Below are 23,787 nucleotides of genomic sequence, written 5' to 3' on the forward strand. Positions count from 1 at the left end.
ATGATGGTGAGTGGCAGGAGATCAGCTACGTGAAGACCCCCTCCCCCCCAGTGGGTCTTGGGAAGCCCCTGCAAGGCCACAGGGACTTTGTGTTCTCTGCAAACATTCTGTACACACATAAGACATTACAATAAATGTTGCCTGCCATTCTTGTGGAGAGGGGTGTGAGAGACAACACAAAGAACTGTGCTCTGGGGCTGGGGCAGAAGGGGCGGAGCCTCAGTGCTCCACAGGACTAAGTCTCAGATCTGTCTGGAAAGGTGAAATGTGTGAGAAAGCCGATCTGGGAAAATTCTCACAAGCATATGAAAAATCATGAGGTAGAGAGCGGCTGGGATCAGGACAAGATAAATTTATACCCAGCTTCCCACATTCCAGTGACAAATTTGCTCTCTGGGCGTTGTTGCCTCTGACCTCCTGGTTACCGAGGGGATGACATTAAAGTAGAGAAAATGGCGTATCCTGTTCTATAAATTCAAACAGAGATGACGCATGCTGCCCACCAAGTATACCTAAGAAATCGTGGGGAAATGTCAAGCATTTTAAGAGAGAGCCGCTGTAAATTCCGGAGCTTGCGAGCGTCTTGAACGATCTCTACAGAGGAGAAAGGTCTCTTTGTTCACGCTCAGCTGACACTCAGCATGTGGAATATTATGAGCTAGAAGGGTTGCAGGAAAGCTGCAGGGAAAGAAAACAGGGATGTGACAACCCAGGAGCTAGAGGGATGGAGCAGGCCTCTCTGCGATGGAGGAGGCCTGCTTTCTGAGGTTCCTTTCCTATTCCTTCCTTCCCAGTGGTATGTTTGCCTAGAAGCCATGGGTGTCTTCCTCAGTGTGTATGTACTGTTTCAGAAACAGAAAAGGCAGTGTCACACAGGGGACCCATGGAGGAAAAGGCACTGGTGCCCAGAGTGAGGATACTGCTACTGCAGACCACAGTGCTGAGAAATCCACTTGACTAATCTCCTTGGGGCATGTGGCCTTGTCTAACATTGCCTTGGTGGGAAGACTCGATAGCTCAGGAAACAGAAGGTAAGAGGAAGAAGAGGGCAGTCGGCAGTCTATGGGAATTGGTTTTTGTATTAGTCAGGGTTCTCTAGAGTCACAGAACTTATGGATAGTCTCTAGATAATAAAGGAATTTATTGATGACTTACAGTCGGCAGCTCAATTCCCAACAATCGTTCAGTCACAGCTGTGAATGGAAGTCCAAGGATCTAGCAGTTACTCAGTCTCACGCAGCAAGCAGGCGAAGGAGCAGGAGCAAGAGCTAGACTCCCTTCTTCCAATGTCCTTATATTGTCTCCAGCAGAAGGTGTAGCCCAGATTAAAGGTGTGTTCCACCACACCTTTAATCCCAGATGAAAGGCGTAGCCCAGATTAAAGGTGTGTTCCTTAAACTCGGAGATTCAATCTTCTGGAATCCATAGCCAATATGGCTCAAGATCTTCAAACCAAGATCCAGATAAGGATCTCCAAGCCTCCAGATAAGGGTCACTGGTGAGCCTTCCAATTCCGGATTGTAGTTCATTCCAAATATTGTCAAGTTGACAACCAGGAATAGCCACTACAATCCACCCCTTGTCAACTTGACACAAATAATATCTCATGTTCACATGAAACAATAACAAGGTTGTAAATACGCCTAACATGATATAACTATCCCTCGTACAATCGCAAACGCATTAGTAAATTTACAATGGGCATTCATATTACTTTATAATCCTCGTTTCTGCAACTGGTTACGTGGCCTTAATTGGTATTTATAACTACCTTCCTCTACTACCCATTCTGTATTTCCTTCTCCTTCAGCCAGCACCTCAGCAGGTCTTGGCTCTTTTCCTGGAGGATTGACCCATACCTTCATTCCTGATGGATCTGCGTTCTTTGTCATCCTGCTTGGATTAGGCTGTTGTAGTTTCCCATTGACTTTAATCACAGGACATGGTAGTACTAAGAGGCGCCCTAAGGGATCTCCTACACTCCAGACATAATCTTGCTTACCACCATTGTGAAGAGGTAATCCAATTTCTCCATGGTAATCTGGATCTATCACCCCTCCTAACACTGTTATTCCTTTTTTAGCCTGTTGGTTTAAGGGCATTAGAAGCCCAAAATGACCAGGGGGAAGTCTGAGCTTCCAGTTCAATGGAATGTTTGTTGTAGCTCCTGGTAGGAGGACTCCCCTCTCTGGAGCCAAAACTTCTAGGCCAGCAGAACCTAGAGTTATGGGGACAGGAAGCAAAAATTTTCCTAGAGGGTCACTAGGAGTGATAGTAAGTGGAACTATTCCTTTTTCCACCCCTTGATTCCTGGACCCATGAATCCTGGCTATGGGTGAAACTGTACCATATATCGAGCGCTGATTCAAAGCATATACTGCCTTCTGAAGAACTCTGCCCCAGCCTTCCAAGCTGTTACCACCTAATTGGCGCTGTAACTGCGTCTTCAAAAGGCCATTCCATCTTTCTATCAGCCCAGCTGCTTCAGGATGATGGGGAATGTGGTAAGACCAGTGTATTCCATGATCGTGGGCCCACTGTCGAACTTCTCTGGCTGTGAAATGAGTTCCTTGGTCAGAAGCAATACTGTGTGGAATACCATGACGATAGATGAGGCATTCTGTCAATCCGTGAATGGTGGTTTTAGCAGAGGCATTACGTGCAGGAAAGGCAAATCCATAACCAGAATAAGTATCTACTCCAGTAAGAACAAAACGCTGTCCTTTCCACGAAGGAAGTGGTCCAATGTAGTCAACCTGCCACCAGGTTGCTGGCTGGTCACCTCGAGGAATGGTGCCATATCTGGGGCTCAGTGTTGGTTTCTGCTGTTGGCAGATCTGGCAATCAGCAGCAGCTGTAGCCAGGTCAGCCTTGGTGAGTGGAAGCCCATGTTGCTGAGCCCAAGCATAACCTCCATCTCGACCACCATGGCCACTTTGTTCATGTGCCCATTGAGCAATGACAGGGATGGCTGGGGAGAGAGGCTGATTGTCCACAGAACGGGTCATCTTATCCACTTGATTATTGAACTCCTCCTCAGCTGAAGTCACCTTTTGGTGAGCATTTACATGGGACACAAATATCTTCACATCCTTTGCCCATTTGGAGAGATCTATCCACATACTTCTTCCCCAGATGTCTTTCTCACCAATTTTCCAATTGTGATCTTTCCAAGTCCCTGACCATCCAGCCAATCCATTGGCTACAGCCCATGAGTCAGTGTATAATCGTACATCTGGCCATTTCTTCTTGCAAACAAACTGTAATACCATGTGTACTGCCCGAAGTTCTGCCCACTGTGAAGATTTCCCTTCACCTGTGTCTTTCAAGGTTGTCCCAGAAAGGGGTTGTAATGCTGCAGCTGTCCACTTCTGGGTGGTGCCTGCATAACGTGCAGAGCCATCAGTAAACCAGGCTCTAGTCTTCTCCTCTTCAGTCAGTTGATCATAGGGAACACCCCATGAGGCTATAGGTGCATGCTTGGCAGCAGATGGCATTGTAACAGGAGTAGAAACCATAGGCATTTGAGCAACTTCTTCATGTAACTTGCTTGTGCCTTCAGGACCTGCTCTGGCCCGATCACGTATATACCACTTCCATTTGATAATAGACTGCTGCTGTGCACGTCCCACTTTATGACTTGCAGGGTCTGATAGTACCCAGCTCATGATGGGTAGTTCAGGTCGCATAGTGACTTGGTGTCCTATTGTCAGACGTTCAGTTTCCACTAAGGCCCAATAGCAGGCCAAGAGCTGTTTTTCAAAGGGAGAATAGTTGTCTGCAGATGATGGTAGAGCTTTGCTCCAAAATCCCAAAGGCCTTTTCTGTGATTCACCTACAGGGGCCTGCCAGAGGCTCCAAACAGCATCTCTATCAGCCACAGACACCTCAAGTACCATCGGATCTGCTGGGTCATATGGTCCAAGTGGTAGAGCAGCCTGCACAGCAGCCTGGACCTGTTGAAGGGCCTTCTCCTGTTCCAGGCCCCACACAAAGCTAGCAGCTTTCCGAGTCACTTGGTAAATAGGCCTAAGTAACACACCCAAGTGAGGGATGTGTTGTCTCCAGAATCCAAATAGACCCACTAAACGTTGTGCTTCTTTCTTGGTTGTAGGAGGGGCCAGGTGCAATAACTTATCTTTCACCTTAGAAGGAATATCTCTGCATGCCCCACACCACTGGACTCCTAAGAATTTCACTGAGGTAGATGGTCCTTGAATTTTGGTTGGATTTATTTCCCATCCTCTGATACGCATATGTGTTACCAATGAGTCCAAAGTGGTTGCTACTTCCTGCTCACTTGGTCCAATCAGCATAATGTCATCAATATAGTGCACCAATGTGATATTTTGTGGAAGATCCAAACGATCAAGATCCCTTCTAACTAAATTATGACACAGGGCAGGAGAGTTAATATATCCTTGAGGCAAAACTGTGAAGGTATACTGTTGGCCTTGCCAACTGAAAGCAAATTGCTTCTGGTGGTCCTTATGGACAGGTACTGAGAAGAAGGCATTTGCCAGATCAATAGCCGCATACCAGGTGCCAGGAGATGTGTTAATTTGCTCAAGTAACGAAACTACATCTGGTACAGCAGCTGCAATTGGAGTTACTACCTGATTTAGTTTTCGATAATCAACTGTCATTCTCCATGATCCATCTGTTTTCTGCACTGGCCAGATAGGAGAGTTAAACGGAGATGTGGTGGGAACCACCACCCCTGCGTCTTTCAAGTCCTTGATAGTGGCAGTAATTTCTGCAATGCCTCCAGGAATACGATACTGTTTTTGATTCACTATTTTCTTTGGCAAAGGCAACTCTAAAGGCTTCCATTTGGCCTTTCCAACCATAATAGCCCTCACTCTACAGTTCAGGGAACCAATATGAGAATTCTGCCAATTTCTGAGTATATCTATCCCAATTATACATTCTGGAACTGGGGAAATCACCACAGGATGTGTCCGGGGACCTACTGGACCTACTGTGAGTCGGACATCAGTCAAAACTCCATTAATCACCTGCCCTCCATAAGCCCCTACTTTAACTGGAGGGCCACAATGTTTCTTGGGATCCCCTGGGATCAGTGTCAACTCAGAACCAGTATCCAGCAGACCCCGAAAAGTCTGATTATTTCCTTTTCCCCAGTGTACAGTTACCCTTGTAAAAGGCCGTAGGTCCCTCTGGGGAAGAACTGGAGAAAGGGTAACAGCAAAACCTTTGAGTGTCTTATCAAGATCCTTCCTCAGCGGAACCTGGCCACCCCTTCATTCAAGGGGTTCTGGATCTGCAAACTGTCTCAAGTCTGGAAATTGATTCACTGGCCGAGATTGCTGTTTACCACGATCTAATGTAGCCTTTCTTTCATTTGGCTGTTTACCACGATCTAATGTAGCCTTTCTTTCATTTGTTTGAGAATTTTTCTGCTTATACAGATCAAACAAATATGCAGTAGGCTTCCTATGTATTTCATTCCTGGAAACACCATGATTGGTTAGCCAGTACCAAAGGTCCAACCGAGTCATGCCATTATAAATTTCACCTCTCCTGTGCTGACCATTACTGGGTATGTTATTATAAACATTCTTTTGTCTACGCTGTCCATTATAATAACTAGAATCACCTTGTCTCGGGCGATTCAATGCTGCCACCTGGCCCTTGTTACCTCGGAATCCAACTAAACCCAGTGAATTTAATTCATCTAATTGAGCAGAAGCATCTCCAATGCTAAGATCTGGCACAAGGAAAAGGGAAAGAACAAAACCCTTCAAATGTGCTGGTGCCCCTCTCACCAATTTGCGTCTTATAGAGCTGGTGAAAGGCATATCTTCTGGACCTTCCCATTGTGGACAATTATGCTTTACACAATATATCCACTCTAGCATTGCAATTTCCCTAAGTCTTAAAATCCCTTCATCAACACTAAGCCATGGAATATCAGGCATCTCCAAGTCATTTCCAGTAGGCCATCTTTTGATAAACACCTCAGCCAACCATTCAAACAAACTTTTGACACCTTTTTTAACTATGCGAGCTTCCGTATTAAACCTAGAATCTCTACTCAGAGGACCCATGTCAATAAACTCAGCCTGCTCTAGTTTTATGTTCCTTCCACCCTTATCCCACACCCTTAAAATCCATTCCCACACATATTCACCAGGTTTCTGCTTGAATGAATTAGCAAACTCATTAAGCTCCTTAGTAGTGTAGCGAATTTCCTCATGGACTACACTTTCTACCTCCCCTCTAGGAGCCTGTTTTGCTTTGAGTCTGGTTACAGGTCTAGAAGAAACTATTGGTGGGCCGTGAGCAGACTCTGCAAAATTAATTTCCTCATGTGGGGAAGGCATTATTTCAAGAGGTGGGGCTGAGGGTACTACTTCCTCAGGTGGGGAAAACCCTTGAGAATCTGAGGATTCAAAATTCTCAGCTTCAACATGGTCTTCCCACACATCCCCATCCCATGTTGTAGGATCCCATTCTTTGCCAATTAGAGCCCTTACTTTAACTGTCGACACACTCTGAGGCTGAGACTTGAATTTTCGCTGTAGTTCAGCCAACCTTACAATGAGAGTTTCTGTTTGATTTTCTGCAACTTGAGCTCTATTGCTACAAGAGAGAAGATTCTCCTCAAGGACACACTTAGCAACTTTTAGATCGTTTACTTGTGTCTGGAGCCTTTCGATTTTATCACACAACTCCTTCCTTTCATTCATCATTTTTTCCACAGATACTAAGAGCAGCCAGCCAGTAAAATCATTTTTCGATTTTTTCCCCATCTTGTAGAAAGCTTTGTGCACTGAATCACCTAATTCATTAAGAAAATCAAGGGCATTAGCTTCTTTAAGTTCGGAATATAGTTTCAACCATGGGTCTTCAAAATTCTCTGAGCTCCCAGGAGGGAGAGAATCTGGAGAGGTTTCAATAGTTGAAAGTGCTGGTGGATCAACAAGCCAATTCCAGAATTTTAAAAGATTCATCCTTGTACTTCTGTTACTCTAGAACCACTCCTGGTACCAACTTCTGTATTAGTCAGGGTTCTCTAGAGTCACAGAACTTATGGATAGTCTCTAGATAATAAAGGAATTTATTGATGACTTACAGTCGGCAGCTCAATTCCCAACAATCGTTCAGTCACAGCTGTGAATGGAAGTCCAAGGATCTAGCAGTTACTCAGTCTCACGCAGCAAGCAGGCGAAGGAGCAGGAGCAAGAGCTAGACTCCCTTCTTCCAATGTCCTTATATTGTCTCCAGCAGAAGGTGTAGCCCAGATTAAAGGTGTGTTCCACCACACCTTTAATCCCAGATGAAAGGCGTAGCCCAGATTAAAGGTGTGTTCCTTAAACTCGGAGATTCAATCTTCTGGAATCCATAGCCAATATGGCTCAAGATCTTCAAACCAAGATCCAGATAAGGATCTCCAAGCCTCCAGATAAGGGTCACTGGTGAGCCTTCCAATTCCGGATTGTAGTTCATTCCAAATATTGTCAAGTTGACAACCAGGAATAGCCACTACAGTTTTGTTTTGGACTGTATTTATTTTGGGTAGAAAAGAAAATGAAAGGAGGTATAGAGAGATGGCAGCTTGTTTGATCCCCAGCACACACATTAAAACAAACAAACAGGGCAAGCACTGTGATGTATGACTATAATCCTGAAGTGCGGCTTGCTGGCCAGCCAGTCTGATCTACTTGGCAAAATCCAGCCTAGTGAGAGATGTTGCCTAAGAAAATAAGGCTTATGGTCCCTGAGGAATGACACTGGGAGTTGTCTTCTGGCTTGGACACACACACACACACACACACACACACACACACACACACACACATTTGAGACTGGGGGCAAGAAGTGGGGAGAACTCTTCTAAATCTCTAACCCATGAAACAATCCTTTCCTGTTGGTCACAAGTAGCTGGACACAGGCTCCCCACAGTGCCCTGTGTGTCAGGGTGGTGGGGAGGTAATGCTGTTACTGGTTGGGGATATGCAGGCTGGTGCTGGCACCTTCTCCTCCATGGCAAATCGATCACTTCACAGCTGATGTTCACAGTGTAGGAGGTTTCCCCATGGTGACCTCCTGTCACTGGATGGGGCAGAGGGCAGCAAGGCAACCACTGTCAGCTGTCAGACACACACTTTCCAAGTCCCTTACAAAGATCTCCACCGTGTGGCTCAGTGTGGCTACCATCTCTCTTCAAATCTGACTTCTCATGGGGCCAGAGAAACTCCTGAAGTCTTTCCATGGACTCTAGCGTTCCTGAAGTGATATGCACTATCGAACCAGATACTTGTATTGAACTGCAGCCCACTTCCCTAACTTTCACTCAGCCTGGCTTCAGCATCCCCTTGGCAGCTGGTCACCCACATGTCCAAAGTAGCTGTTGATAATCACAGGGACTCAACACACTTTCTGCCCTTGCAATGAGTGCAAAGATTACCCTGTGTGTATGTGCCTAGTGACCATGGTCGATACCTTATTCTGTAATAGCAAAACCCTGGTGTCATTGTACATAAGTGGGAAGGAAGAACAGCCTTCCAACCCTAGAGTTTCAAGCATTACAGAGAACGTGAAGCACAGGCTATGACTCTTCCTTAGTCAGGAGACTATGTGAGGGTTGGTGGGGCCACCACAATTCTGCTCACCTCAGGATCTGAGCTCAGCTTGGGTCTTGCAGTGATGAACCACCCAGAGTCCTCACTGTCAGTGAGGACCAGAACATTGGAGTTCGGTGCATAAGATAAACCCTCTGGGCCAACTATAGGATACACCAGGGAGAGAATGGAGGGACTGCTGAAACATGGAGATGCCCAAGAAGGTCTCTGAAGAGGAATAGTAAGTGAGGAACGCTATCCTGTGAGGTTCCTCTCTTCACCAAGCTCCTGCAACAAATGCTCCGTTCATGGCTTGTACTACTGCCTTAAAGGTTCTGAAGCTATCACAAAGGGGTTCCTGGTTGGTGGAAGTAGGTCACTGTTGAGACATCTTAGAAGATCATATCCCCAAGTTATAACCCCTTCTCTCCCTCCTAGTCCCACATCAATGGAGGAGGCCATGGATACATATTCTGGTCACTACAGTAGGAGCTGTCCAGCTTCATGGTCCCAACCATTATGGACTGTGAGCCTTGAAACTGAGCCAGAATACATCTTCCCTCTCTTTGGTTGGGTTTTGTAACAGTGATTAGACAAGACTCTAACGCGCGCGCACACACACACACACACACACACACACACGAGAGTGAGAGAGAGAGAGAGAGAGAGAGAGAGAGAGAGAGAGAGAAAGGAGAGGGAGAGGGAGGAGAGGGAGGAGAGGGAGGAGAGGGAGGAGAGGGAGGAGAGGGAGAGGGAGGAGAGGGAGAAGGAGACGGAGAGAGAGGGAGAGGGAGAGGCTGGGGGGAAGGGCAGGGATTAAAGCGGAGAGCAGTACTCCTGGGGAACCACAAGGCAGGTGCAAGCCAAGAGGCTGCATGGCAGGAGAGGCCAGGGGCTGAATACCTTTTCTTGCTTTGTTGGTACCAGCCAGGCTCCTTTCCTGTATCTCAAGCCATAGATGCCACCAGGTTTGGAGGCTCTCCAAATGTCCTATACCTTCTCAGTCTTCCCTTGCAGATAGGAGAAGCCTTTTCTTGCTGAGGTTGACCTGCAGTACCACTGGCTGCTCCTTTCCAGTCTCTCCCTGAGAGCTCTTATGGCCAAAAGGGCTTCTGAGGTCCATGAAGTAAGAGTCACCTGTGCAAAATGAGAACAAGCAGATGTGATTGGTTTGAGGGAACCAAGACATTTTGTAGCACTGCCCTTCCCAGGCAAGAGATCAAGGTGAAGGGCTCATAGTTGGGAATGTACTGCACAGTGGGACAGGCTGCCCTGAGCTATCTTGCCAGAACCCTGTTGGTCCGGCGAGGGCTGAGGCAAGACTACCTCTTGCAGGCAGAGGTTGGGTTCATAGAACAGTGTGGAACCTTCTTTTCATTCCCAGAAAGCTCTTAGATTGCCTGGCACCACAGTTCATTCTGGTGACAACATGCCTTACAAAGGCTGTCATGGGATTGACCACTAATGGGAGATTTTAAGCTTCAGATGGGCAGTGAATGGGGAGCAGAGGTGGTCCAGGGTTCCACTGGTGTCCATAGAGCAAGCAGAACTACAGATGATGAAGAGTAGGCACATAGCTGACCATAACAGAGGCCATGCCAGCTACTGGAGCCCATAACACCCATTGGTTCTGGTATAATGGCCACTATGGTTTCCTAAAAGACACTGGCCATCAGTGGAAGCCTTAGGGAGGAAACAGTCATTGTGAAAACTGATTTCCTTTCCTCTGTATGATGGGGTAATAGTGAGACAACTGATAAGCCACCACTGGGAATTCCACCCAGGAAGCAGCTGCTTTAATTTGGAGGTGTGAGATGTCCTGGGGTCTGGCCCAACCATACCCCACTAAAGCTGACCATTGCTGTGTCTGCAGCAATGACTTTCCTTATGAATTTCCTTGGGGGCCTTTGAAGTAGAAGCCAAATGCCATGAGGAACTATTGTGTAGTTATTCATATAGGTTAAAATATCCTATCCTTGAGGAAGACATGTTAGACTCAGGAATTTCACAGAGCTTAGAAGACTCAGGAGGTCCATCAACAATTACCAGGGAGGAAGAGAATCCTTAGTGCCATTACCTGAAAATTGAACAGTTATCTACAATGTTAGCTTTGTGACTTGTCACTCATGCTTGGGTAGGTGTCTGTGGTAATGCAGCCTTCTCAGACACCCATGTTCCTATAAGTAACTGCACTTCTGGAAAATCTGACTTGGGTGAAATCATTTCTTTGGTCTACTACCAGTTCCTTCTCTGGGCTGAACAGATATTTGTTAATGCCTTTCCAGGAAAAGTTACAAGGAATGACAAAGATGAGTTTAGGGGAGTAGTTGCATAGACCCTTCTCTTGGTGTCAAGATGTACATCTGAGGCTGATCTGCCTGTACATGTGGGCCCAAGCCTGCCACTGCTTTCTTTACCCATGTGGTATGGGATGGCGTGCTTTCTTGCTGTAGTGCCAAATGTGTGCTCTCTGATATGGTAATAGGACATTCAACTGAGGCTGAGCCTTCTGAGAATGAAGAGTCCCTGGATGAAATCCCAGAGTAACTTGTATTCCTCTATGCAGTATGGGATAGAATGGCTCCTTAATGAACAGGGTCTGACACTTGCCTCTCATTGATGGACTGCCTCACAAAGTTCTGATGGACTGCTACAGTAGGGCTTCTTAAGTTTTCTACCCAAGACAGTTTCTACCTGAGTTTTTAATGATTGTTACTACAAGAAAATGGTGGGCAGGGAGAACAAATCTATCCAACAGAAGATACCTGCCTAACGACAAGTCAGGGAGGGGAGGGACTCCAGAAAGTAGTGCTCTAGGAGCTCAGGGTGGGTTCACACATCTGGAACTCCTCTTGTCTCCTTGATGGGAGCTGTTTGTCTGTTGTAATAAAGTTTGTCATTTTGTACTCTCTCTCCCTCCTCTTATCTCTCTGACTGACTCCTCAATAGATAACCCACTTCCAACCCTCTGTACCTCTGCTACTTTGTATCAGGACCCTAACGCTCTCTAACTTCACTCTCCAGCCTTGGCTTTGGCATCCCTTTCTCAGATCTGTCAGTGTTACTTTCTGTCTGGGATGCTTTGGATTCATACCTTAACACCCTAGCAGTGGCCATGTTGGCATCCTGCATTCAGGATCATAACTTACTTTCTGTCTGGGATGCTCATTATCTCTGCAACCTTCATTCTGGTAGCCCCAAGGGAGAAAGTGGCTGCTTGTACATTCCCTTGCCTCTTAGTTCTCTGGCTGTCACACTGTCAGTGGCTCCCTGCCCCTCTTCATCACTTCACTTTCCTGTCTGAGGGGGTCCTCTTCAAAGATGTATAACTTTGTCCATCCTGCTGAATAAACTTAGTGGTTCTCCTATCCAACACTTTTCACCCAAATCCCTTAACACCAAAAGAAAATAGGCAAAATATAAAAGATTTCTTTTATAGTAGGCCACAGAGAAATTCATTTAAAGATATAATTTCAGTTTGCATATAATTTGATTATTGAAGACAAAAGCAAAGCTTCGTACTAATGGTATTAGTGAGCTTGTTTGCTTTTCTATAAAGATCTTTCCTGAATATTTTATATTACAGAACATGAAATGCCCTCAATGTTTTTCATGGTTGATTGATGTTTTGATTTTATAATTATTAACGTTGGGAATGTTCTTTCTGATGAATACTCTCATGTTCTAAGCACAAATTAAAATTCATTTAACAATTTCTTATGGAATTCTAGTCATTAATTTCAACAGAAATTGTGAAAACCAAACTGTCTGAAAATGCAATACAAAGCTATACTAATTTGGCACATGCTGAGGAATTATGGTAGAAAAATATTGTTTGTTTTCTGTAATTAAACTGTTATGTTTCTATAGGAGCAGAAAACCTTTATGTGCATTAAAAGCATGACAATTTGTAACATACAATAGTGATAAACCTAAGACCAGGTATTTCAGACAGTATTTATTGGCATACATGGCATTATACACTGTGTGAAGTTCTCATGTTGTAGGTCCAGATATCAATGCCACACCAAAGCCAGGCAATGCCATATGGGTGAGCATTGGCAGAGGCACATAAGTTTCATTGCACAGTTGATGTTGAATTTATTTTTGGTTATTGTATATTCTGGGACTTTTATTATCAGCATTTTAAAAATCATGTTTATTTATGCAACCCCTCTTGAGGTCACAATCCAGCTCAAAAAGCTGTGGAGAGGAAAATATATTGCAACCATGCAATAAGCACACGTGGGGTAGAATAGTAAACAGCCTGTGGTGGCAGGAATGTGGTCTTTTTGTAGGTGATAAGACAACAACTAACACTGAATGGTTTTCTTACTGAAAACTTTCTTATCTAAGCAAGAAATTACAATGATTCTAGCAAACAAACAAACAAACAAAGACAAACTGAGAAACTTTCGTCTGTATTAGCTTCTGAACTGGCAGGAAAAGGGGGGGAAAGGAGATGTGGTGTTGGCTTAATATTTCTCAGAGTTAGTGGGATAGAAGAGGTTGTTTATAAATTAGAACTTTACTAAAGAGCCATGCCTGAAATTCAAAAACTTTGAATTTGTGACACTGTGAAAACATAAACCTAAGCATAATAGGGATAAAAGGAGAAGATTCCCAGCTCAAAAGCTCAGAAAATATCTTCAACAAAATTATAGAAGAAAATTTCCTAAACATAAAAGAGATGCCTATAAGCTTACAAGAAACGTAGAAAGCACCAAAAAGAATGAACCAGAAAAGAAAACACCCCTTCCACATAATAATCAAAACACTACAGAACAAAGCAAGATTATTAACAGCAACAAGGGTAAAAGGCAAAGTAACAAAGGCAGACCTATCAAAATTACACCCGACTTCTAAACAAAGAGTCTAAAAGCCAGAAGGACTTGGGCAGATATCTTGAAGACTCTAAGTGACCATAGATGTCAGCCCAGGCTCCAATACTCAGCAAAACTTTCAGCCATCATAGATGGAGAAAACAAGATATTCAATGACAATACCAAATTTAAATAATATCTTTCCACTAACACAGCCCTACAGAAGATGCCAGAGGAAAATTCCAGTACAAGAAAACACAAGAAATACATACTATCACACCAGCCAAACAAAAAGAAGAAAATCACAAACACTCTCTCTCTCACACACACACACACAATACCACCACCACCATCAAAATTACAGGAATTAATGATCATTGGTCATTAATAGCTCTCAAAAATCACTAGACTCTATTCCCCAATAAAAAGTCACAGCCAAACAGAATAGATGTATAGATAGGATCCATCATTCTGCTACATGCAAGAAACACTCCTCAGAAACAAATATAGACATTACCTCAAAGTAAAGGACTAGAAAAATGTTGTCCAAGCAAATGAATCATAGAAGCACACCGGACTAGCCATTCTAATATCTTATAAAACGGATTTTCAATTCAAAATTAATCAAAAGATATGGGGAAGAACACTTCATAGTCATCAAAGGAAAAAAAAACCCCACCAACATGATGTTTCAATTCTGAACATCTATGTCCTAAATGCAAGGGTGCATACATTCATTAAAGAAACATTACTAAAGCTTAAATCATAATACAACCTACACACTAATAGTAAGAGACTTCAGCACTCCACTCTCACCAATGGACAGGTCATCCAGACAGAAACTAAACAGAAATAATGAAAGTAAGAGGTTATGATTCAAATGGACCTACCAGATATCTAAGAACATTTTACCCAAACACAAAAGAATATACCTTCTTCTCAGCACCTCATGGAACCTTTTTCCAACATTTACCATATACTCAGTCACAAAGCAAACCTCAACAGATATAAGAAAATTGAAATAACCACTTGTGTTTTATCAGATCACCATGGATTAAAGCTGGACTTCAACAACAGAAACAACAGAAAGCTTACAAACTCATGGAAACTGGACAAATCTCTACTCAATGACCTCTTGGCTAAAGAGGAAATAAAGAAGAAAATTAAAGACATTTTATTATTTAGTGAAAATGAAGACACATCATACTCAAACTTATGGGATACAATGAGAGAAATTCTAAGAAGAAATTGCATAGCACTAAGTGCCTTTGTAAAGAAATTTGAGATATTTCATATTAGCAATATAACAGCACACTTGAAATTTCTAGAACAAACAGAAGAAAGCACACCCAAGAGGTGTAAACAGCAGGGAAAAAATTCAACAGGGCTGAAATGAATAAATTAGAAACAAAGAGAACAATACAATGAATCAATGAAACCATGAACTGTTTTTTTGAGAAAATCAAGAGGGTAGACAAATCACTAGACAAACTAACTAAAAGCCAGAAAGACAACATTCAAATTAGCATCATTAGAAATGAAAATGGGGGCATAACACAATAGACACTGAAGAATTCCAAAGAATCATTAGTTATTATTTAAAAACCTGTACTCCACAAAATTGGAAAATTTTAAATGAAATAGATGATTTGCTGAATAGAGGCCACTTACCAAAGTCAAATCAAGTTCAAGTAGTCCTATATCTCCAAAGGAAATAGAAGTATCCATTAAAATTCTATAACCACCCCCCCCCAAACCAAACCAAACCAAAACAACAACAACAGCAACAACAACAAAACCCAAGCCCTGGGCAAGATGTCTTTAGCATAGAGTTCTACCAGACTTTCAAAGAAGATAATAATGCCAATACTCTTCAAACTGTTCCATAAAATAGAAACAGAAGGAACTTTGTCAAATTCATTCTATGAGGCCACAGTCACCTTGATATCTAAACCTCACAAAGACTCAACAAAGCAAGACAATTTCCATTATGAACATTGATGTATTAAAAACTCAATAAAATACTTTCAAACTGCATCCAAAAATACACCAAAAACATCATCCAACATAATCAAGTAGGCTTCAGCCCATGGATACAGGAGTGGTTCAATATATGGAAAAAAAAAACCCCAAAACCAAAAACCAAAAAGCAATCTACCATGTAAACAAACTGAAAGAAAGAAAAATTCTGATAATCTCATTAGATGCTGAAAAAGTCTATGACAAAAAACAATACCCCTTCATGCTACACATCTTGGAGAGATCATGTAGATGAGATACATACCTAAATACGATAGAGGTAACATACAACAAGCTAATAGACAATATTAAATAGAGAGAAACTTAAAGCAAATACACTAAGACTGGGACAAGGCAAGGCTGCCCACTCTCTCCCTATCTCTTCAACATAGTACTTGAAATTCTAGGTAGAGCAATAAAACAGCTAACAGGGATCAAGGAGATAAAATTGGAAAAGAAGCAGTCAAAGTATTGCTATTTGAAGATAATGTGATAGTCTACAAAAGTGACCCCAAAAGCTCTACAAGAGAACTCCTAAAATTGGCAAACACCCTCAGCAAAATGTCTGATGTAAAATTAACTAAAAAAATCAATATCCCTCTTTTATACAAATGATAAATGGACTGATGAAGACATCTGGAAAATAACACCATTCACAATAGCCGCAAGTAATATAAAATATCATTGTGTAACTCTAGTCAAGTAAGAAAAAGCCCTGTATGACACAAATTTCAACTTTCTGAAGAAAAAAATTGAAGGGAATATCAGAAGATAGAAAGATCTCCCATGCTCATGGATGGGTAGAACTAACATAGTTAAAATGGCCGTATTACATAAAGCAAGCTAGAGGTTCAACGCAGTTCACATTAGCAGTCCAACACAGTACTTTACAGACCTTGAAGGAAAAATCCTCAAGGATTTTTCATATGGAAAAACAAACAGAAAACCCAGGACAGCTAAAACATTCCTGTACAATAAAACAACATCCGGAGTTATCACCATTTCTGATTTTAAACTGTACTAGAGAGGGATGGTAATAAAAACCATATGTCATTGACCTAAAACCAAACAGATTGATCAAGGGAATCAAATCAGAGACGTAGAAATAAACCCACACACCTGTGGACACTTGATTTCTGACAAAGAAGCCAATATCATAACATGGAAAAAAAGAAAGCATTCTCAAAAAGTAATGCATGTCTAACTAGATGACTGCATGTAGAGGAACACAAATAGAACCATATCTCTCACCCTGCACAAAACTCAAGTCCAAGTGCATCAAAGACCTCCTCATAAAACTGGATACATTAAATCTAATAGAACAGAAAGCAGGGCATAGCCTGGACACATTGAAACAGAACACCAATAGCTAGGGCACTAAGATTAACAATTAATACATTGCATCCATAAAGCTGAAAAGTTTCTGTAAGGCAATGGACATCATCAACAGGACTAAATGGCAGCCTGCAGAAGGAGAAAAGATCTTTACCAACCCTACAACGGACTGAAGGCCAATATCTAGCATAAATAAGAACTTAAGAAGTCAGACACCAACAAACCAATTGAACTAATTTAAAAATGGGGTACAGAGCTTAACAGAATTGTTAACACAGGGATCTCTAATTGCTGAGAAATACTTAAAGAAATGTTCAACATCCTTAGTCATCAGGAAAATGCAAATCAATATAACTCTGAGATTATACTTTATGCCCAGCCGAGTGGCAAACAAACAAAACAAAACAAAACAAAAAACAAACAAATCTCAGGTGACAGCTCATGCTATTGAAGATGTTGAACAAGGGGAACCGTCCTCCATTGCTGGTGGGAGTGCAAACTTGTACAAACACTCTGGAAATCAAGTTGCTGCTTTCTCAGAAAATTGGCAATAGTTCTACCTCAAGACCCAGTGATACCACTCCTGGCCATATACCCAAAAAATTCTCTACCATACCACAAGGACACATGCTCCATTATGTCCATAGTAGCTTTAGTAATACCAGAACCTAGAAGCAACCCAGATGTCCCTCAACTGAAGAAAAGTGGTTCATTTACAAAATGGAATACTATCAGCTATTAAAAACAAGGACATCATGAAATTTGCAGGCAAATGGATGGAACTAGAAATATCCTCAGTGAGGTAACCAAGACCCAAAAGGACATGTGCGGTACGTACTCACTGATAAGTGGATATTAACCATAAAGTATAGGATCCCCAAAGAAGCTAAATAACAAGGAGAGCCCAAGAGAGCTTGCTTGGATCTCATTCAGAAGAGGAAATGAAACAGTCATTAGGGTTGTATGGAGGAATGCAATAGGGGCAGAGAGGGAATGGGGAGGGTGACAGGGGGATCACGTATAGGGAAAGCCAAGTAGAGAGGGCCAGGAGAGTGAATCCAAATCAGAGGCAGGTGAGTGGGCAACTCTAAGATGTGCCAAAGAACTGTAGTGGAGGAGTCTCCAGGGAGTCTGCAAGGGTGACTCTAGCTCAGACTCCTAGCACTAGTGAATGTGGAGCCTGAAGTGGCCACCTCCTGTAGCCAGGCAGGACTCTTAGAGGAGGGATGAGGACAACAACCCATCCACAAAGCCTTTGACCCAAAATTTGTCCTGCTTACAAGAAGTTCAGGGACAAAGTTGTATCAAAGACTGAGGGAATGGTCAACAAATGAGAGTTCCAACATGAGATCTGCCCCATGGGCAACAACCAATCCTTGACACTATTAATGAAACTCAGTTATGCTTGCAGACAGGAGACTTGCAAAACTGTCTTTTGAGAGGCTCCATCCATCAGTCAGCCAAAACAGATGCAGAAACCCATAGCTAAACATTAGACAGAGCTCAGGGAGTCTTGTGGAATATTTTGGGGGAAAGGATTGTTAGACTTGGAGGGAATAGGGACTCCATAAGACCAACAGAGTCGACTAACCTGGACCCTTGGGGTCTCTCAGAGACTGAACCACCAACCAAAGAGCATACGTAGACTAGACTTAGGCCCCTGGAACATTTGAATCAGCTAAGTCTTCATGTGGGTCCCCCAACAACAGGAACAAGGGCTGTCCCTGACTCTGCCTACTTGTGGATCCTGTTCCCGTAACTAGGCTGACTTGTCTGGCCTCCGTGGGAAAGGATGTGCATGGTCCTTCAGTGACTTGTGCAAAGATAGGTTGGTACCCAGGGAGGCCTCCCCTTTATCAGAGGAGAAGGGGGAGGGGAATGGGGGATGTGCCTATGTGGGGGGGAGGAACTTGGAGGAGGGGGAGTTGAGATCGAGATATAAAGTGAATAAATAAATTAATGTAAATAAAAAATTTTGAACCCAGACAAGGATGAGGAGTCAGGGAGTCAATAATAGAAGATAACATTCATGCCTGACTTTAAATGCAGAGAGAGAGAGAGAGAGAGAGAGAGAGAGAGCATAATACATAAGTACACAGGGCCTTAGCCATGGACCAGTATTATAAACTGTGAGAATTACACGATCATCTCATCATGAACTGCTTGAATGGAAAACAATTTACAATAAGAAATAAAAGAACCTCTTATCACCTGGCTCGTGAGGCAGTGGACATGGAGTGTCTGGAAGCAGTGTGGGTACCCCGAAAGTGGAGAAACTGAACAGTGCACTCGTCTCTGAAATAGAAGTTGTGTAATCTGAGACAAAGTGAAGGGGATCAGTCCCTGTGGACTCACTTGCATGAGCTACCAGGAGCAGTTGGTGCTCTCCAGCTTTGTCCTCTTAACCTCAACAATTGAAGGAAATAATGGACAGACATCACAGTGGTCACGGTACATGTGGGGGATGGTATGTGATGCCCAGCTCACCTCTCAGACTAGGACTGTATTCTCTATAGTATTTAAAGGGAAGTTAATTCATCAGGGCTCTTGGGACTGGTATGTGAGTTTAGTGGCTCTGCTGAGCCTCATGGGATATGACATTTACAAAGTAGGAGCACCTCTGGCATATCTCAGTAATCTAGACTGGTGTGGAAACCTGGTCTGCATTCAGGAAGAGACAAGAAAATGGCTCTTGAAAGTGAATGTGATAATGTTTGTGTCAAAGGGAAAAATCTTGGGCCAGAAAGCCTTGGGAATACTAAAGCTTGAGCAACAATTCACTAAAGGGGTAAAAGGCAGGTCGGAAAAATTATGTTGTTCTAGAGGTGGGAGCCATGTTGGATAAAAACTCCACGCCAGCAGTTGGCTATGCCTCCTTATGGGTTGTTGGGAGGCGGTCCCTGAGCCGGTTCTAAATCAATATTGCGATTGCTGTTACTCTTGGCGGCACTCCAGGAATAGGTGGTAAAATGCTATGGTTGATGACATCACATGCTTTGGTCTTAAGCCATGGAATAATTGAACTGAGACTGAGCTAAAGATCTGCAGAGAAATTTTAATCCAGCACTGCGGATGCTCTGGCAGGGAAACACATCCAAAGACCTTCTAGGTCTGTGTGATCTGGCTAGAACGAGGGGCCTTTAATCCCTCTGTCTGGAATACTATAAGCTCCCAAGATGACAGTTACCTCTGGCAAGTGAAATCACATTTACAAAGATCCTTCCTTGTTTGCTGGATTTCATAGTGCCAGAAGGTGCTATGTAGGCTTCTGCAAGAGGATTGTTTTTATTGCTTCTTCTTGGTTGTAGACCTGGCATGCTGCAACACCATCAGGTCAGGCAAGACGGGCCTACTGATGCAATGGTGGCATGGTCAAGTACAACCAGTTGTTTTCTGGTTGGGTTTAAGGCCTTCTTTATAAGAGTGCTGAAAGCCAGGGTAAAACCCTGTGACTTCATAGGAGCAATGGAGAGGTTGTTACTATCATTTTGATAAATGGATGTGATATACCCATTAAATTACCTTATAAATATCTGCATTTGTATTACTTCTGCTCTTAGCTTTGGTTGTGGAGGAAAACTATTTCCAGTCTCCTAAACAGTCAAACTGCTGAAAATAAATGACCATTGCAGCAGAATATTAGTCCACTGCTCAGCCACAAATTGAAGAAATATTCAGACATCGATATTACTCCGTCTAAGACTCAGGGGAAACTGTGGAAGAACCAAGGGAGGGTGTAAGAGTCACAGAGAGGGGTAGAGTGTTCCATTGTGAACTAAAGCATTACAACCGAGCCAGGCTCAGGAGAAGGGGGGTCCTGGCCCACTAGGGTTACATAGTGAGATGTAAAGCCTACATTCTTCCCAATGGTGGAGCAGAAAACCACAAGATCTCAAAACTCATAAGAGTTGTGAAATTTTACAAGTTACACTACCCAGAAAGCCAGCCGAAGGTTATGTAAACAGCAACAATTGCCAGGGGAAAGGAGAATCTCCGGTGGAGCTGCCTGAAAGCTACAGAGGGAAGGGACTTCAGCGATGAACCCTCCACACATCGCACCCATGCTGGAGTATAACTTTCCAAAAAACGTAGATGCCTGCACAGTCACACTCCTGTAAGTAACCACAATAAATCCACCAGTTGCCCAATCTAGAGTTGGATACATGTGTGTGCTTGTTCAGTCATAGGTACTTTATCTGGAGTAAAGAGATTTGTTCATGGTTCCCCAGCAAAAGTTATATAACAGGAGCTCTGGAATTTCCCACTGTGCATTTCTGAGAATGACTCCCAGTGGCCCAAGGAGAAAGGATGAGTCAGACTTTATGACAGCAGGAGGCAAAGGTCGGCTGTCTCTACCAGGAAACCCACTGTCAGAATCACGTGTCAATGTTAGGTCTTGGGTTATTGAGATGAGGACTCACTGTGTAGCCCTGGCTGGCCTAGAACTCACTGTGTAGAGCAATCTAGCCTTGATCTTGTGGTAATTGCTGGGGTTATGAGCAAGCACCTCGTGCTCAGCAGGATTGATGAGATTTCATATCTCGTACAGGCTCCCTGGCCTTGCAACACCACCCAGAACTCTCCCAGCTTCTTGTTCACAATGCAGTCTGTTGACCTAAGGATGGAATCCACCTTTCCATGCCTGGCTAGAGCCTTAGTGTTCAGCTTCAGGTGGGCACCGTCACAGGATTAGTGCCCCCAACTACTAGCTCAGTACAGTTTTCTTTTCTTATTTTGCTAAGATACCAGGGCTTCTTTCTCTGTCTCCACAGGGACTGTGATGAGTATTGTTTTGTTCTATTTTCTGACTTCTGTGGCTGTTGGCCAGTTGAACTTACCATTTTGTTTATTTTGTGCCTGCTACGGGTCATTTTGAAGCCCACTGGATAATCCAGAGTGGCCTCTCATCTTTCCTTCAGTACATCTGTGGACCTCTTCCCAGTGTGAGGAAACCCGGTGTGATGGAAATCCAGTGATGCTGTGGTGGCTATTCTTGGTTATCAACTTGACTATATCTGGAATTAGCTAAAATAAAAAAAAATGGAGGGCATGCCTGTGAGGGAATTTTGTTTAATTTGAAGCAGGAAGATCCACTTCTAATCCAGTTCTTTGAAGTAGGAAGAAATGCCTTTAGTTCAGATCTTTTGAGCTGGGAAAAGAGAAGCATTTAGTCTGTATGTCCAGGCAGGAAGATACATCTTTAATTTAGGCCACACCCTCTGCTAAAAGCTGATGTAAGGACATGGAAGAAGGAAGCTTTGGCTCTTTGAACCCTTGATCTTGGCTTGCTAGCATGTCCATTTCTTCACTGGCATTAGAGCTCAATTTTTGGAATTCCAGTTGAGGCATCTAGCCTCATGGACTGAGCAACTCTTATATTCTTGGACTTTCTGCTTACAGCTAGTAGCCATTGTTGGATTAGCTGGACCACAGTCTTTAAGGCTTTCTAATAAATGTCACAGGCCATTTGAAGTCCACCAGAGAGAGAGAGAGAGAGAGAGAGAGAGAGAGAGAGAGAGACAGAGACAGAGACAGAGACAGAGAGACACACACACAGAGACAGAGAGACATTGAACTTTGTTCTTTAAGTTCTGTTACTCTAGAGACCCTTGATTAATACAAGTGGCATTGGTCAGCTTACCAGTGGTCTCTGTCCCCCCCCCCCATCTTCTCTGAGATCTCTTCCTCTAAAGGAAATTCCCACATCTTCCATTCCTCTTATTTGTTTACTAGTTCACTTGTATCAATTTGTTCCCCAACCCTATAGAAATTTACTTCTTGTAATCTGACAACTTGCCAAGATATTCTGTAATAGTCTTCAAGGAGGATTTTTGCTAACAGTGTGTGTTTGGGACAGACTGTCTCCATGACATACTACCATTCGTGGTCTAGGGTCCCCCTATCCACTCTGTCTAAGACGCCTAAGGTCACAGAAAGTAATGACAACTGTTACCAGAGCAAATGTATATCTAGACTTTTTTCACTGTAACTCAGCACTCATGGGGCACTGTGGCTGTCACTGAGCATCTGTGGTATGACAGCAATGCTCGCATGGATTTCTTTGTACTGCTTCACAATTTCAGATAGAAGATTCAATTTTCATGTAGACCAGAGCTTCAACATGAGATTTTTTTTTCTTTCCTTAAAATGATACATGCCTTTTGTAATGGTAAGGCAGTATTGTGCAGTTTCCGGAGCACATGCAGATGGTGGAACCATTGTCCTTGCTCCTGGAAATATACTAAGCAAAGGAAGCTTATTTGAATGAAGCTTATTTGAAATTCCATGAAAATGGCCCCAACAGCCAAGATGTTACTTTTTAACTAAGGGGGTGGGGCATGGATGCCCTGGGTAGGGAGGGTTCGAGGTAGGATGAGCTGTATGGTAAAAGACTGTATGACACTACTCAGGAAATTGCTCAATTTAAAACACCAGTTAGCTGGAGCGAAAACTCAGCTACTTACTAAGAAACCTGTGAGGTCACAGTCTCAGCACAGCTGGGAAAAGCTGGGTGTGCCTGTAATCCTTGCACTGCGGAGGCAGAGACACGTGCCTGGAGCTCACTAGGCACCTAGCGTAGGCTAATTGGTGAGTTCAAAGTTCCTTGGGAGATTCTGCCTGTCTTAGGTTTCTATCATTGTGGCAAACATCCCAATTAAAAGCAACGTGGGCAATAAATGCATTTATTTCATCTAACAACTCCTCTTAGGTCACCCTCTACCTCAGAGGGAAGGCAGGGCAGGGACTCATGCAGGAGCTGAAGCAGACGCCTCGGAGGAATGCTGCGGAGGAATGCTGCGGAGGAATGCTGCGGAGGAATGCTGTGGAGGAATGCTGTGAAGGAATGCTGCTTACTGACTGCTCCCTATCACTGATCCAGCTTGCTTTCTTACACTATCTGGGACTTCCTGCCCAGAGTGGGCCAGACCTTCCCACATCAATAATTAATCAAGAAAGCTCTTCACTGACTTGCCCATAGGCCAATCTGATGGAGACATTTGCTCAACTGAAGTTCCCTCTTC

At 43.4% G+C, this 23,787-nt stretch overlaps 1 long non-coding RNA gene across 2 annotated transcripts in view; it reads left to right on the top strand.

Annotated features, from left to right (window-relative positions):
• Positions 1-23,787, top strand: part of Gm30192 — a 65,455-nt gene that overhangs the window by 33,990 nt on the left and 7,678 nt on the right. For both annotated transcript variants that reach the window (XR_386392.1, XR_386391.1), the window contains exon 4: positions 52-54. This is a non-coding gene — a long non-coding RNA (predicted gene, 30192). The remainder of the gene's footprint in view (positions 1-51; positions 55-23,787) is intronic.

This window comes from Mus musculus, chromosome 18 (genome assembly GCF_000001635.26).
Source record: "Mus musculus strain C57BL/6J chromosome 18, GRCm38.p6 C57BL/6J".
NCBI classification, from domain to species: Eukaryota; Metazoa; Chordata; class Mammalia; order Rodentia; family Muridae; genus Mus; species Mus musculus.